We start from the raw sequence: 15,567 nt of genomic DNA, 5'->3' as shown, positions 1-15,567 counted from the left end.
TTTTAACTATTTTCTTGTACCTCGCTATTGCTCCATTCTCTTAATCAATTATCTATACAGCAACCATAGTGGTCTCTCTATAACATATACCTGATTATATCGATCTAGATCTCAAAAATCTTATAGACTCCCCATAAACTATGAGATGGCATTTAAGTTCCACAGGGTAGTATATACTAGTAGATACTAGTATATACAGTAGACTGACACATTTTTACCCTTTAAACTTATTCTCAACCTCCTGTTTTATACTCTAATAAATATACGTCTTATTCCTGTGGTATGCTGTGCTTTAGTTCGCTTGAATTGGAGAGGGACACCCATCTTCGTTTTCTTTGCTAACGTACTCGTCCATCATGATGTCATTTTCTTTTGAAAGTCAGGTGAATGCATTAACTCAAAGTTTGAGGAAATGTTTCTCTTTGCTCATAAAATACCATAAACCACATGCATGCCATCTCTACTACTTGTATTATTTTATGTTACCTTATTCACTAATATAAGCTCCCTGAGACCTGCCTTCTTATTTTATTCTTCCACCCTCAGTGCCTAGCATGACACTTGTCATGTAGTAAGGGATCAATAAATGTTTCCTGATCTGAACTAAGAAGTGTTTTGAAAAAAATGTTGAGGTCTCTCATAATTATATCTTAGAAATCCATTTCAAAAGTGGTTAGTGAATTCATTTCTGATGCTTGCAGAGTAAAGATACAGGGGGAGGGTAAGATATGATTCTTAATCTCAAGGAACCCATCAGTGTAATCAGGGATATAAGATCTTCATATTCATCATTTGATTGCATTGATTACATGTTTTATAAAACAAGCATATATACTTTGTAAATTTGTATGCCTTAGGAATACACATACATTTAGAAAATATTTATGATTACCTATGGTGTACTACACAAAGCAACAGCTATTGAGGATTTGATAGCTAAGAAGATCTAATCTCTGCTCCAAAGGAATTGGCAGTCTGATTTGGGAATAAACTGAGAAGGAATCAGGAATTTAAAATTCAGTATTATGAATGCTTTACATGCCTGAGCACTAGAAATATGTTTCAATGTGAGGTAGCCCCCTTGGCACTCTTTGAGGAACTCATAACTGTTTCAATGGATAGTGCACGTGCTTTAGGCCAAAAGAATCAAAAAAGGGAGAGATGAGCATGAACTGGGAGTTAATAAAGATTTCATGCAAATTATGGGAACTGAGTTTGACATTGAGGGATAGATCAAATGGACTATGTTCATCATATAAAATCAATGAATAAATAGGATATAATTGTAATTAAAATACTATACATGTTTCCATTCCTCCTTTTTAACTAGAAAAAAAGCAATTTCTTATGCTCTAGCTATCAGAATAGCTCTTTCCTCATTAATAGTCATTTCATAAATGAAATTTATCTGTGAAAATTATGTATAGTATTACAAATATTGGTGGAGTAATATAAAGATATGTTATTGGGAAGCACTGTGACCTGTCCCTGGAAAATTTTATTCTGAAATATATTCTATTTTCCTGAGTTCCAGAAAGAGAACACCTTAACACTCCTTTGACAGTAATTCTGGGGTGGGATAAGAGGAGAGAGAGGACCCTCAATATGTCATGGATAGTGCAGCAGCAATAACTTGTATTTCTACTTTTAGTTAGACATGTACTGTGTTACAGTTTTCTAGACCATGGTAAGCTTTAATACCAGAAAATTGTCAATGTACCATCAGACATTAGGTCATTTTAGGCACCTTCCCCCATTCAGTCAGAATAGCACTACACTGTATACAAAACCAACAAAGTATTGTAAATCTCCAGTTTTAAGAATTTCTTTTTTTTATTTTTTTTAACTTTTATTTAATGAATATAAATTTCCAAAGTACGACTTATGGATTACAATGGCTTCCCCCCCATACCGTCCTTCCCACCCACAACCCTCCCCTTCCCCACTCCCTCTCCCCTTCCATTCACATCAAGATTCATTTTCGATTATCTTAATATACAGAAGATCAGCTTAGTATACATTAAGTATGTATTTCAACAGTTTGCTCCCACACAGAAACATAAAGTGAAAAATAATAGATGATTTTTTTAAATGATGATGAAATCAGAGCAGACCTATTGTCATGTTTAATCCCAGTGAGAGTCAAGTTGGGAATTGATAATTTCTTTTTTTTTTTTTTTTTTTTTTTTTTTTACAGAGGATCAGTTTAGTATGCATTAAGTAAGGATTTCAACAGTTTGCACCCCCATAGAAACACAAAGTGAAATATATTGTTTGAGTACTCGTTATAGCATTAAATCTCAATGTACTGCACATTAGTGGGCCAAAAATAATTAACCCAAATTTAGAAAATGGCTCTTTTACACATTTAGCAAGCTGTATAAATAAAACTTTTAGGAGATATCTTCCTCAAGCAATGTATAACGGTAAGTAAATAAATACCTGCTTGTAAAGCATTCCCAAACAAGTTGCATATTACATTATCGATATACATCAGTTCACCAGTGGCTCCCAATGATCAGGTACAAGCACCTTGAAAGCAATGCTAATACTACTTCTGATGTAGGAGGATTATGCTGTTTTGAAAAATCCTGTTCTGAGAACATGGTGACATTTTTGCTGATCCATGTCTTTGTGGCTGCTTGAGTTCCCAGTTACAAGTAGCTCATATATATTTATGACATAGCTGGCCAAAAGAAATGGTGTGCTTGTGGTGGTAGAACAGAAACAAACTGACCAAGATAGACAGTGAGTGGAGTGCATCAATATATCATGTTCTAATCCACCTAAAGAGAAAACCACACTTTTGATACATTTTCCATTTTATGGAATTTCACTCTTTTTTCTTAATAAAGCAGAAATGAGAAATCATTGAGAAAAAATTGTTTGCCATCAATCTTCTCCAGCCCTCAAAAAAAAAAAAAAATCATCAGTGTTAACCCTCTAGATTTTGAAAAGGTCTTCAGCCTTTTCCAGGCAAGCAGATGTAAGTATAATTTCAAGTATAATTATTTTAGAATTATATTAATTTTTATTTATTTGTTTGAGAGGAAAACAAGAGAGCTCCCATCTACTCATTCACTCCTCACATGCCCTTAATGGTTGAGGGGCTGGGCCAAGATTGAAGCCAGAAGCTGAAGATTCAATCCAAAGTCTTCCACATGGGTAGCAGGGACCTAGTGACCTGAGCCATCACTGCTGTCTTCAAGGGTCTGCATTATCAGGAAGCTGGAGTCAGGAACGATAGCTAGGAATTGAACCCAGAGGCTGTGATGTGAGATGTGGCGTCTTAACCATTAACCTAAGAGCTTACTCCCTGTAACCGATTTTTAGGAGCCATTTCAGGAGCTTCTAAATAGGTTGAAGGCAATGATGAACTAAATTCACTTTCATAAACACGTTCTGTTATTTAGAGTGCTCTTGAGGATAATTGAAGGAGAAAAACATGTTTCTTATTCAGCTTCCTGATATTGAGTAAACTGCACTTGATTTTTACTGGTGCTTGTGTAACAACGCTCTCCTGATAATGAGTTAATGGTAAACTATGGTGAACTCACTGACCTGCTAACTTCTTCTCAACTGTATTATTAAGAAATATCTGGAAGTGATGAATAAACTATGACAGTTAAATTTTAATTATAGCCAGATTCAAAATAAAGGAACAAATTCAACAGGGAAATGGAAGCTGGGACACTAAGTATAGGACTTGATATTGAGGCAAGAAGAAGAGATTAGAATGGTAGTGTATATAGTGAACAGCATAGGAGAAAATTAGAGAGGTTACTATATTTTGTAATAGATAGGGCACTGGATCTTAATTCTCAACAGAAACAGATCATAAACCTTACACAAAACAGTGGCAAAATGGGAGACTGCTACATATACTTGGAATTATCAGAGGACCATCATAAGTAAGGGTGATAAAAACTCTGAGGTATACTTTTGGTTTGGGCAATGTGCTACTAGACCCAATGTTCTTATAGATAATAACTATAAATATTGAAAAAAAAGACACAAAGCATGGACTTAGAATGTTGAAAAGAAAAGTAGATAGATTATAGAGGAAAGATAGTATTTTTGCAAGGAATGGCAAGGGATGTTATCCATTCTTGTGGCATTTTAGCCAGGGGGCTGCCATGTAAGGCAGCTAGAACTCCAGCTAGGCAGTCAGTCCTGAGAGGTTTAACCAGGAAACAGAGTCTCCTTGGGAATACTCAACAACTCCAAGAAGAAGCTAAGCTACCTGTCTGAGTGACTCAGTCTGCAGGGGCATCTGGGAAGCAGCCAAGCACCCTACTGTGGCCCCAAGAGGCAGATGGGCAGCCCATTCTCAGCAGTCTGGCATGCTGAGGCCCTGGGAATGAGAGACCCCTCCCTTGCCCGCCCACCCATAACTGGAAAGCAACAACCAAGCCTATTCTAAGTGACCTGACCTACCAAGGTTCTGGAAAGCAGATGGACAGTCTCACCAACATAGCCAGCCCTAGGAAGCAGCTGGGCAGCCCATCCTGAATTGATCAGCCCCCAGAGATCCTATGAGGTCACTCAACTCCTGGACACTCACAGATAGCTCTTCTGGATGTACTAGGGTGGTGGTCCAGACTTCATGAGACCCTCAGATGCTGACATAGGAAATAAAAATAAAATCCAGTAATCTGAAAAAAAAAGGAAGAGAATTAAGTACAGAGGAACATAAAAAAGGACAAGAACAAAAGCAATAATAAAACACTATTGCTAATTTCAATCATTCAATAATTACATTAAATATGGTCAGAACAAGCTAATCAAATATAGTGTATATGTATTTATCATCTCAGACTATGTGCTGTTTGCAAGGAACTCTCATTAAAAATAAAGATATCAGGGCAGGTATTTTGTGCAGTGGTTAAAACTCCACCTGGGATGTGTGCATTCTATGCCAGATTGCCTGGGTTCAAGTCCTGACTCTGCCTCCAATTCCAGCTTCCTGCTAATGTAAACCATGGGAGGCAGCAGTGAGAGCTCAAGCACCTGACTCCCTGCCACCCACGTGGAAGACTTAGATTGAGTTCTGGGTTTCATGAGTTCGGCCTGGCCCATTCCTAGCTGTTGCTGACATTTGGAGAGTGAAACAGCAAAATCTCTCTCTCTCACTTGCTGCCTCTCCCACTGTCTCTGTTTCTGTCTCTGTCTCTCTCTCTCTCTCTCTGTATATGCACTTTTGTGTGTCTCAGTCTCTCTATCTTTTAAATATATAAAATAATTTTAGCTAATTGATAAAGAACTGGAGTAGTTAAATTAATATTAGTAAAATTGATTTCAGAATCAGGAATAATTCAAGGAAAAAGAACAATGCTACATAATGATATAAGGGTCAATTCACCAAGATATAACAAGCCTATATGTTCCTAACAAAACATTTTCACTATACATAAAGCAAAAATTGGTTTGAACTAGAAGGAGAAGTAGATCTAAATACAAGTACTAAGAGAATATTCACCTCATCTTTCAGTAATCAATGGAACAAGCAGACCAAAAAAAAAAACAAAAAGCAAAACTAATTAAAAAAAAAAAAAACAAACAAAACTCCAAAACGAAATATCTGTGAGGATACAGAAAGACCACAATAATACAAAGAACCAACCTGCTACTCCATACAACACAGAATATATATTTTTCTTCAAGTGTGCAAGGAAAATTCTCCAGAATAGACCCTATTCAAGGCATGAATCAGTCTTCTTCTTCTTCTTCTTCTTTTTTTTTTTTTTTTTTTTTCAGACAGAGTGGACAGAGAGAAAGGTCTTCCTTTCCACTGGTTCACCCCCTAATGGCTGCTGTGGCCGGCGCACTGCGGCCGGCGCACCATGCTGATCCGAAGCCAGGAGCCAGGTGCTTCTCCTGGTCTCCCATGCAGGTGCAGGGCCCAAGCACTTGGGCCATCCTCCACTGCCTTCCCGGGCCACAGCAGAGAGCTGGACTAGAAGAGGAGCAACTGGGACAGAATCCGGTGCCCCGACTGGGACTAGAACCCGGTGTGCCGGTGCCACAGGCAGAGGATTAGCCTAGTGAGCTGCAGCGCCGGCCAATGAATCAGTCTTTAACATACAAATTAAGGTAGTAGAGATCATACAAAATATAAATATTTATGTAATTAAGTTAGAAATGATAGAAAAATATCTTGAAAATCCTCAAATATATGAAAATTAAGTAACAAGCTTCTAAGTAATATAACAAATGAAGAAAATGTGTCAGAAATGTGAAACTGACTTGAATTTAATAAAAATATGAATTATAAATTGGTGGCATGCAGTGATAGCACTGATTATATGAAATTTATAGCATTACATGCTTGTACTTTAAGAAACAAAGGCCATGAATCAAAGACTTGGACACATCTCTCAAGAAACTAGGAAAAAAGAGTGAACTAAATTTTTAAAAAGTAGAAAAACAATGTATAAAGACACTTTCAGGAATCTTTTAGATTAGAAATAAAAGTAGAGAAAAAGCAATGAAAATCTTATTGTGTGAAAAAACATCAATAAAATTGAAAAATCTCTTTCCAGACTGATCAATTAATTACTCCTATATTAAAATTAAGAGCTATTGATCAAAACATACCCTCAAAATAAACACTGAAATCATACCATGATGGATTTTTGCAACATAAATAAAAATCAAAGGCTTATTTTCTGAATTCTAGACTGTATGGAGATCTTGTAAAAATAAATTAGGAGGGGTCAGCGCTGTGGTGCAGTGGGTTAATGCGTTGGCCTGAAGCACCGGCATCCCATGTGGGTGCCGGTTCTCGTCCCGGCTGCTCCACTTTCGATCCAGCTCTCTGCTATGGCCTGGGAAAGCAGTAGAAGATGGCACAAGTCCCCTGCACCCACGTGGAAGACCCAGAGAAAGCTCCTGCCTCCTGGTTTAGATTGGCCCAGCTCTGGCCATTGCTGCGATTTGAAGAGTGAACCAGCAGATGGAGGACCTCTCTCTCTCTTTCTCTCTCTCTCTGCCTCTCCTCTCTGTGTAACTCTGACTTTTGAATAAATAAATAAATCTTTAAAAAAATCAATTGGGAAAAGGAAAAGAATCAAAGGAGAACTGATAAAAAATGAAAAGGTAATTTATAGAAACCACTAATTGCCATTAAACAAGTTCTTACTATTAGCCAAAAACAGGTTATTTTTAAAATGAGAATATCGTTTTATATGCATTTGTTCAACATAATTAGTTTAACATGTACGTGAGTAAGGCTACAGGAAAATTAGTACTCTTACAAGTTGCTGTTGAGGATGCAAATTAGTACCAATGCTATATAGAACAATTTAGTGATTTGAGGTTAAGATAAAGCTGGTTATAGTGTATGAGGAAATAGTTAAATTTCTATGTGTCTGCCTTAGAGAAACCATAGTAAATATGCTTGGGAAGCATGTACAAGATTATGTAAAAATAAAAAATATCATTTCTAATAGCAAAAATAATTTAGCTTTATTAGATATATTATCAATTAGTGGATTTTAAGATAAAATTTACTGCATATTGTTTATAAATGTTTATAATAAAGTTTAAAGGTATGATTAGGAATGACAAATAACTCTAACAATAGGTATGATATTTAAGCAGCAATAGAGGTGAAAGTATAGGTGAATAATGAGAGTATAACTTTATCACTAAGTTCTTTTTTGTCTGTGTTTAAATAAAAAGGTACTAGTAGCAAAGAAAAGAATTGTTAAAACAAAGGAAATATGAGGTACTTCAGAGAGTTCACAGGGAAATTTAATTAAAAGATGTTTATTTTGGTGCAAAAAATTTGAAATTCATGTATCACTCTTTATAATACATGTTTTCCATTACTTTTTTGAAAACCCCTTATATGCAGGGATTTCAAAACATTTTGCACCAAAGTAAACATCTTTTAATCCCATTTTCCATGAAGTTTTGAAGGTGTCCTCATACTCTGGTTATTTATAACTCCTAATTAAATAATTCATCTTTACTATTCATTCAATGATCTTTATAATTATTTTAGTGTCAGTCAACTGAATCATCCAGAGATATGAAAAAGATGGGCAAAGACTCCTCCTACACCCCTCTTTCTGTCATCATTCTTAAAAATAGGAGGAGCTTGATAGGAATGTACAATTTTAGGTTATTCTTGATTTCTTAGGGGTTGACGAATGACTCAGAATCCTTGATGCCCTAGGTCTGATGCGCAGTCTTGACACTTCAGAAATTCTTTTAATGGGTGTTGGTTTTATCCGTGCTAGATCAGAACTGCCCTTCTAGGAATATTTTAACTTGTATTCTGTATATGTTTTCAAATGTTTTATAGGATAAGTGAGCTTTGTTTGAGCTTTCTTGCTCTCCTAAAGCAGTGCATTTAACTGAGGAAGCATTCAAAAAGATAAGTCAATAAAAGAATGCTATAGTGCAATGCTATGCAACAGTTAACATTATGGTGTGAACAACTTTAAATGACATGGAAATATGTTGTCACAATACTGATGGGTAACGAAATAGCATCCAAACCCATAGTATGATTCCATGATGTAAAAGTAAAGTTAAAATGAACAATATGTGTACATGAATGCAAAGAGACATATATCCCCAGGGTGACAGTTGAGGGCAATTAAGTATACCAAGATGTGTGTTTATAACAGCTCATAGAATCTGTGGTCATGATTGTTTTTTAAAGTTCTATAGTCTGTTGTGCAATAGACAAAATAGTAACCTAAAATTCCTTAATAATTTAGAATGTCCAAATTCAGATGGAAGAGAATTAATTAGATGAGGAAAAACTTTGGAAATATTATGCCTGATTTTCTCCACTTCCTATAAACAGTGAGGTAAAGTTAGATTTCTTTATATTTTGTTTATGGATAATTCATTTAAAGTTATTTCCTTACTTCTAACTGAATGTGGTTTTGAAAGGAGTACATTTTCTCATCTCTATGATCATCACTTTTGGCACACACCTCACATAAGATATGATTTTAATTTAAATTCTGAGTCAAAATTGAGACTAAATTGCTTTCTTGCTTTTCTAACATAGAGCTGCTAAGATTAGAGGTTCCAGATGACTCTTTTGCAAGGATAGTTTATATTTTCTCTCTAGCTGTATTAACAACAGATTAGTATTCAGTTTGTACAGATCACATGGAATTGAATAAAAAAAAGATTTTATTTAAAATGAAGTTATCTTCTATTGCATTCCAAAATAATTAAAAACCAATGTTATGTTTAGGCTGAGAAACAAGGCATGTGTGAAGCCATTATTCCCCTGCATTTGAACAATACCGATTCCAAATATTCAGATGTCATTTGCCAACCAGAAGGCTGAAAACAAAAAATGCTTGCTAGGATATTTTTCTCATTCTTTCCCTTCTTAGATTCCTAATCCTTATTATATTGGACTGACTTTGCTAGCAGTTTAAGAACAATTCACAAAGTTTTTCTTTATGTTTTTTAAAGATGAATAAAGACTCCAAATATTCACCTACCTATCTAAATAATTATATATTTTAAATGGAAAACATGGAATAAAGAGTAGTATACTGAACGAGTACATCAGTTGGCCTTCACTAGTTATAATCTGAGTCTTTTTAATAACCTTGTTATTCATGCAGTTATATTATTATAATTTGAAATCAGCAAAGCTTTAAATTAATGAGAATTTCTAGTGGAAAAATCATCTTTAGCCTAAATTGGCGATTTGTCAGCTGGATCTCACTATATATTTTATACATTTAAAGGTGTGCTGAAAATCATTTCTGATATAGTAGAAGTTATTTTCCTGAGTGGTTACATTATCTGTGGAATCACAACAACTTTTGCTTAGCTATTGTGGTTGTCTGAATAGTTCTTCCACCAAGTATCTGCTTTGCTAACTCCTTCAACAACATCAAGTCTGCTCAGTGCTCAGTCTCCCCATGGCCCAACTTAGTCTCTAATTCTGCACTCATACTCTTCCTACCTTGACAACTTCATTCTTCTAATTGCTTACTTTGATCTAACTTATTATGATTTCATCGCATCTATCAGCTTCCACTATACCATAAAATTTACTTATTTCTTGTATTTGCTGTTAATTGTAAATCTGTTTTACATAGAATATAAACTTCATGAGGGCAGGAATCTTTTTCTATTTTGTTCAAAAATATATCTCAGGTACTTAAAATGCTTCCTGGTCCATTATAGGTGCTCAATGTATATTATTTAATTATTTGAAACCAAATTACATATCAGTGAAACATCAACAGATTAATTCTACTTCTTTTAGAATGTATGTGATGTAGCATATAATACTGTAACTTACTTCAAATCATACCTCCTGGCATATTCACTGAACAAAGATACTAGTGTTGCCCCAGAATGTGTAGTTTCTGATTAATGAGTCAAAATTATGGCCATAGACAAATGCTTAGTCATTGGGGTATATTCTTATTAGTGGACATTTTTACTAAGATTTACTAAATTTTATGATTATGTGTATATTTTTAGGAAGACTAACTCTAATTCCATTTTGCAGAGGCACATTTAACAAAGAAATATTTTATCCTTAAGATACTTCTTAATGCACGGCTATAGAATAATTTCTAGTAGACTTACAGGTGCACAAATCAGAGAGAAATAAGAAAGTATAAGACAGAAGTATTGAAATACAGCTTTTAGTTTCAAAGGGTGAACAGTCAATGAGATAGGCATGAAATCCTGTATTTTAGAGTATCTATTTCATACCACTTTGCAGTTATATGAGAAAATAATGTAACAGAAATGGAGCAGAATTAAATGATCTAATCCTCATGTAGCTACAGTCCCTGGACATCCTTGGTGTCTCAGGATATTGGATGAACAAGTTGTTCCAAGGTGGTTTCATTCAAGGAAATCTAAAAGAAAAGCCAAACATTGTTGAAAATGTATATGAATCGCCCCCCAAGTAGCTGGTCTAAGCCATAACAGAGGACTCACATCTGTGCACTGTTCCAAATGATGGATGGTGTAAGTGCTGCCTGATTAGTGTCTTGGGATGGACACAGAGCTAATGCAGGAGAGTCAGCGGTTTATAAATAAATCTATTACAGACATCTTGGATGAATCTGACCTTTGCAGTGCCAGAGTAAATGACGGCATAATACACTGGTACCAATGACTAGCTCCAAGAAACGTTTGTACCTCATTGTGAATAAAATTTTAATAATGAGCCAATATCAGTATCTATTGATATTTCATATTTTTCTGGAACAGCATAACTCACATATGTATAGAAGATATCTGCCTTGTTTACCTGCCTCATTTTTCTTTCTTAGAAAATATATTCTGCCTTTCTGTGTGCATATCAAATGCTTCAAATAGATGTCTTAACAAAACAAGAGCTGAGATAAGTTATAAAATATAATTGTTTTTATCAATTTTAAAGTCTGTTTCTTGAATAAAAACTAACTCTGGGTTTTCATTTAAATCTTGAAGTAAGTCTTACCATTAAGTGGGGAAGTATTACAGCAGTTAACAGCATAGTGCTAATTCCAGATTCACAACTTTACCAGCTAGATGCCCATCCAAGTACTAACCTCATTGAAATTGTGTTCTTTCCCATCACAAAAGAAAATAATACCTCATAAAGTTGTTGGTAAAGTTCAATGTGATAATATTTATTTTGTAAGTTTTAGTGATTTTCTTCCTGTATTCTTAGAGTCCTTGCTATTTCATGATTTTACTTACTTTATGCTTATAGAGAAAGATATATTGTTTTTTTGTTAGAGTTAGGAAACATTTTTAAAAGCAGTGGTGAAAGGCTGGCGCCGCGGCTCAACAGGCTAATCCTCCACCTAGCGGCGCCGGCACACCGGGTTCTAGTCCTGGTCGGGGCACCGGATTCTGTCCCGGTTGCCCCTCTTCCAGGCCAGCTCTCTGCAATGGCCAGGGAGTGCAGGGGAGGATGGCCCAAGCGCATGGGCCCTGCACCCCATGGGAGACCAGGAGAAGCACCTGGCTCCTGCCTTCGGATTAGCGCGGTGTGCCGGCCGTGGCGGCCATTGGAGGGTGAACCAACGGCAAAGGAAGACCTTTCTCTCTGTCTCTCTCTCTCACTGTCCACTCTGCCTGTCAAAAAAAAAAAATCGCAGTGGTGATTTCCTACACTTGAACATGATGTCTTCGCCTATGACTTTTCTTTTTTTCAATTTCAATTATCTTTATATACAGAAGATCAATTTAGCATATATTAAGTAAAGCTTTCAACACTTTGAACCCTCACAGAACATAAAGTGTAAAATACTGTTTGAGTACTAGTTATAGCATTAATTCACATAGAACAACACATTAAGGACAGAGATCCTACAAGAGGAGTAAGTGCACAGTGACTCCTGTTGTTGACTTAACAATTTGACACTCTTGTTTATGGCGTCAGTAATCTCCCTAGGCTCTAGTCATGAGTTGCCAAGGCTATGGAAGCCTTTTGAGTTCACGGACATCGATCTTATTTAGACAAGGTCATAGTCAAACTGGCCGTTCTCTCCTCCCTTCAGAGAAAGGTACCTCCTTCTTTGATGGCCCATTCTTTCTGCTTCATTTAGGTTTGATGTTGTTGTTTGTTTGTGGTGGTTTTTTTTTTTTTTTTTTTTTTTTTGCCAGAGTATCTTGGCTTTCTATGCCTAAAATACTCTCATGGGCTCTTCAGCCAGATCTGAATGCCTTATGGGCTAATTCTGAGGCCAGAGTGCTATTTAGGACATCTGCCATTCTGTGAGTCTGCTGCGTTTCCCGTTTCCCATGTTGGATCATTCTCTCCTTTTTATTCTATCAGTTAGTATTAGCAGACACTAGTCTTGTTTATGTGATCCCTTTGACTCTTCCACCTATCAGTATGATCAATTGTGAACTAAAATTGATCACTTTGACTAGTGAGATAGCATTGGTACATGCCACCTTGATGGGATTGAACTCTGTAATTAACACATAATTATTCTTAGGTGTTTAAATTTAACTGAAAAGTGATCTCTGTTAAATATAAGAGTGGGAATAAGAGAGGGAGGAGATGTACAATTTGGGACAGGCTCAAGCTGACTTGCCCGAAATGGTAGAGTTAGAAATATGCCAGGGGGTTCCAATTCAGTCGTCTATGAATTTTCAATTCATCCTTTTTCATTCTGAGCCATTTCACTCTGATTGTTTAACTCTCATCAATTCTTCATTTGATAAAAATAAATTCATCTTTTTTCCTATTAAAAAAGTTATCTATCAGGGCAAAAGGAGGAAATAAGTTGATGAAGTTACTCTGTAAAGGATGGGGAAGGATAAGTGAATTACAAATCCCAGTGAGTTATTGGTCACTGCTACCTATTGTTTCTGTACACGTCAAGAAGATTCTTTTATCCATTTTGTGATTTCATGTCCCTTCTTCTGGCTCACACAGTTCCACAGCCTTTCTCTTCATGTCAAGCAAGTAGAGCCTCCTTGTCCAGGAGGATTGACTCATTTCTTCTTCTCCACTGAGAGTTTCTTGCCTATTACTCATCCCCACTCTTGACCCTATCCTCCACAGAAATGATTTCCTTCACTTTGCTCCATTCTACTTTTAAACATCTAATATGACTCCCCTATGCATGATTTTTCTTGCCATGTATCTTTGTTCACTACATGCTAGATCCCCGAGCCCACTGCCACAAGCTATGTCTTATCCTCCTAGACAAAATTTTCCATGGGTATTTTTCAGCATGGAGCTTTACCATAGGTCCAGGGTCGAGATCTCTTGTCTTGGTTTTGACTAATGAGTCACCTAAAACTGAATGTGTGTTTGAGGTATGTACATAATATGAAATGCTATATATTACAGTGGTTTGATAGCAAACCATCAGAATGTGCACACTAATTCTATCAACTTACTTGGTTTATTTCCTTCTTGATTTTGAGCAAGCTACTTCTATGTGACTCAATTGTCTTGTCTGTAAAGTAGATCCTGACATTGCATTCTTGTAGAAATATTATAAGGTTCAAATGGGATATCTACATGCTTAGAGCAGAATATAGAACATAGGAAGTACTCAATGATATCCATAATCATATTTAAATAATAATGACCTAAATCACTCAAGCAGGAAATCCAAACAATTAATATAACTGATTTTTAAATTAAAACTGTATAATCTTTGATTTAAAAAATGCTAAAATTAATCCTTAGAGAAAGGACCATTTGTCTCTTCAACAAATGTTGCTGGGAAAATTGGATCTCTACATAATGATGTATGAAACAAGATCCCTACCTTACACCTTACACAAAATGGATCAAAGATCTAAATTGATGACCTGATATCATCAAATTACTAGAGGAAAACATTGGGGAAACTCTGCAAGACATTGGCATAGGCAAAGAGTTCTTGGGAAAGACCCCAGAAGTATAATCAATAAAAGTAAAAATAGACAAATGAGATTAAATCAACCTAAGAAGCTTCTGTACTGCAAAGGAAACCCTCAGCAAAGTGAAAAAAGAGGCAACTGACAGAAAGGGAAAAAATATTTGCAAGCTATGCAACTAATAAAAGATTAATACCCTAGATCTATGAATAGCCCAAGAAACTCAACAAAAACAAAATAAATGATCCAGTTAAGAGATAGGCAAAGGACATGAACAGGCATTTTTCAAAGGACGAATGAAATTCAAATAGCCAACAGACACATGAAAAAATGCTCAGGATCACTAGCCATCAGGGAAATGCAAATAAAAATCACAATGAGGTGTCACCTCACCTCAGTTAGGAGGGCTGCTGTCCAAAAATCAAATAAATAAATAAATAAATGCTGATGAGGATATGGAGGAAAGGTACTTTATTTATTTATTTATTTTTTTGACAGGCAGAGTGGACAGTAAGAGAGAGACAGAAAAAGGTCTTTCTTTGCCTTTGGTTCACCCTCCAATGGCCGCTGCGGCCAGCACGCTGCAGCCGGCGCACCGCGCTGATCCGATGGCAGGAGCCAGGTACTTATCCTGGTCTCCCTGGGTGCAGGGCCCAAGTACTTGGGCCATCCTCCACTGCACTCCCAGGCCACAGCAGAGAGCTGGCCTGGAAGAGGGGCAACCGGGACAGAATCCGGCGCCCTGACCGGGACTAGAACCTGGTGTACCGGCGCCACGAGATGGAGGATTAGCCTAGTGAGCCGCGGCGCTGGCTGGAAAGGTACTTTAATACACTGTTGATGAGAATGTAAACTGCTACAGCCATCATGGAAGACAATATAGAGAGTCCTCAGAAATCTAAAAATAGATCTACCAAATGATGCAGCCCTCTCACTCCTGGGAATTTATCCAAGGGAAATGAAATCAGCATATGAAAGAGTTATCTGTGTCCCCAAGTTTTTTGCAGCTTTGATACAAAATCAACTCAATGTCCATCAACTGATGACTGAATAAAGAAATTGTGGTATATATATGCTATGGAATGCTACTCAGCCATAAAAATAATGAAAACTTGTCTTTCACAACAAATGAATGCATCTAGAAACCATTTTCTTAGTGCAATAAGCCCAGTCCCAATAAGAAAAACATCTGTTTTCTCTGATATGTAACTGTTAATATGGAATACAACATAATGTATA

Source organism: Oryctolagus cuniculus, chromosome 11 (assembly GCF_964237555.1).
Source record: "Oryctolagus cuniculus chromosome 11, mOryCun1.1, whole genome shotgun sequence".
NCBI lineage: Eukaryota > Metazoa > Chordata > Mammalia > Lagomorpha > Leporidae > Oryctolagus > Oryctolagus cuniculus.
The sequence above is the reverse complement of the archived record's forward strand: the minus strand, read 5'-3'. Positions refer to the sequence as shown.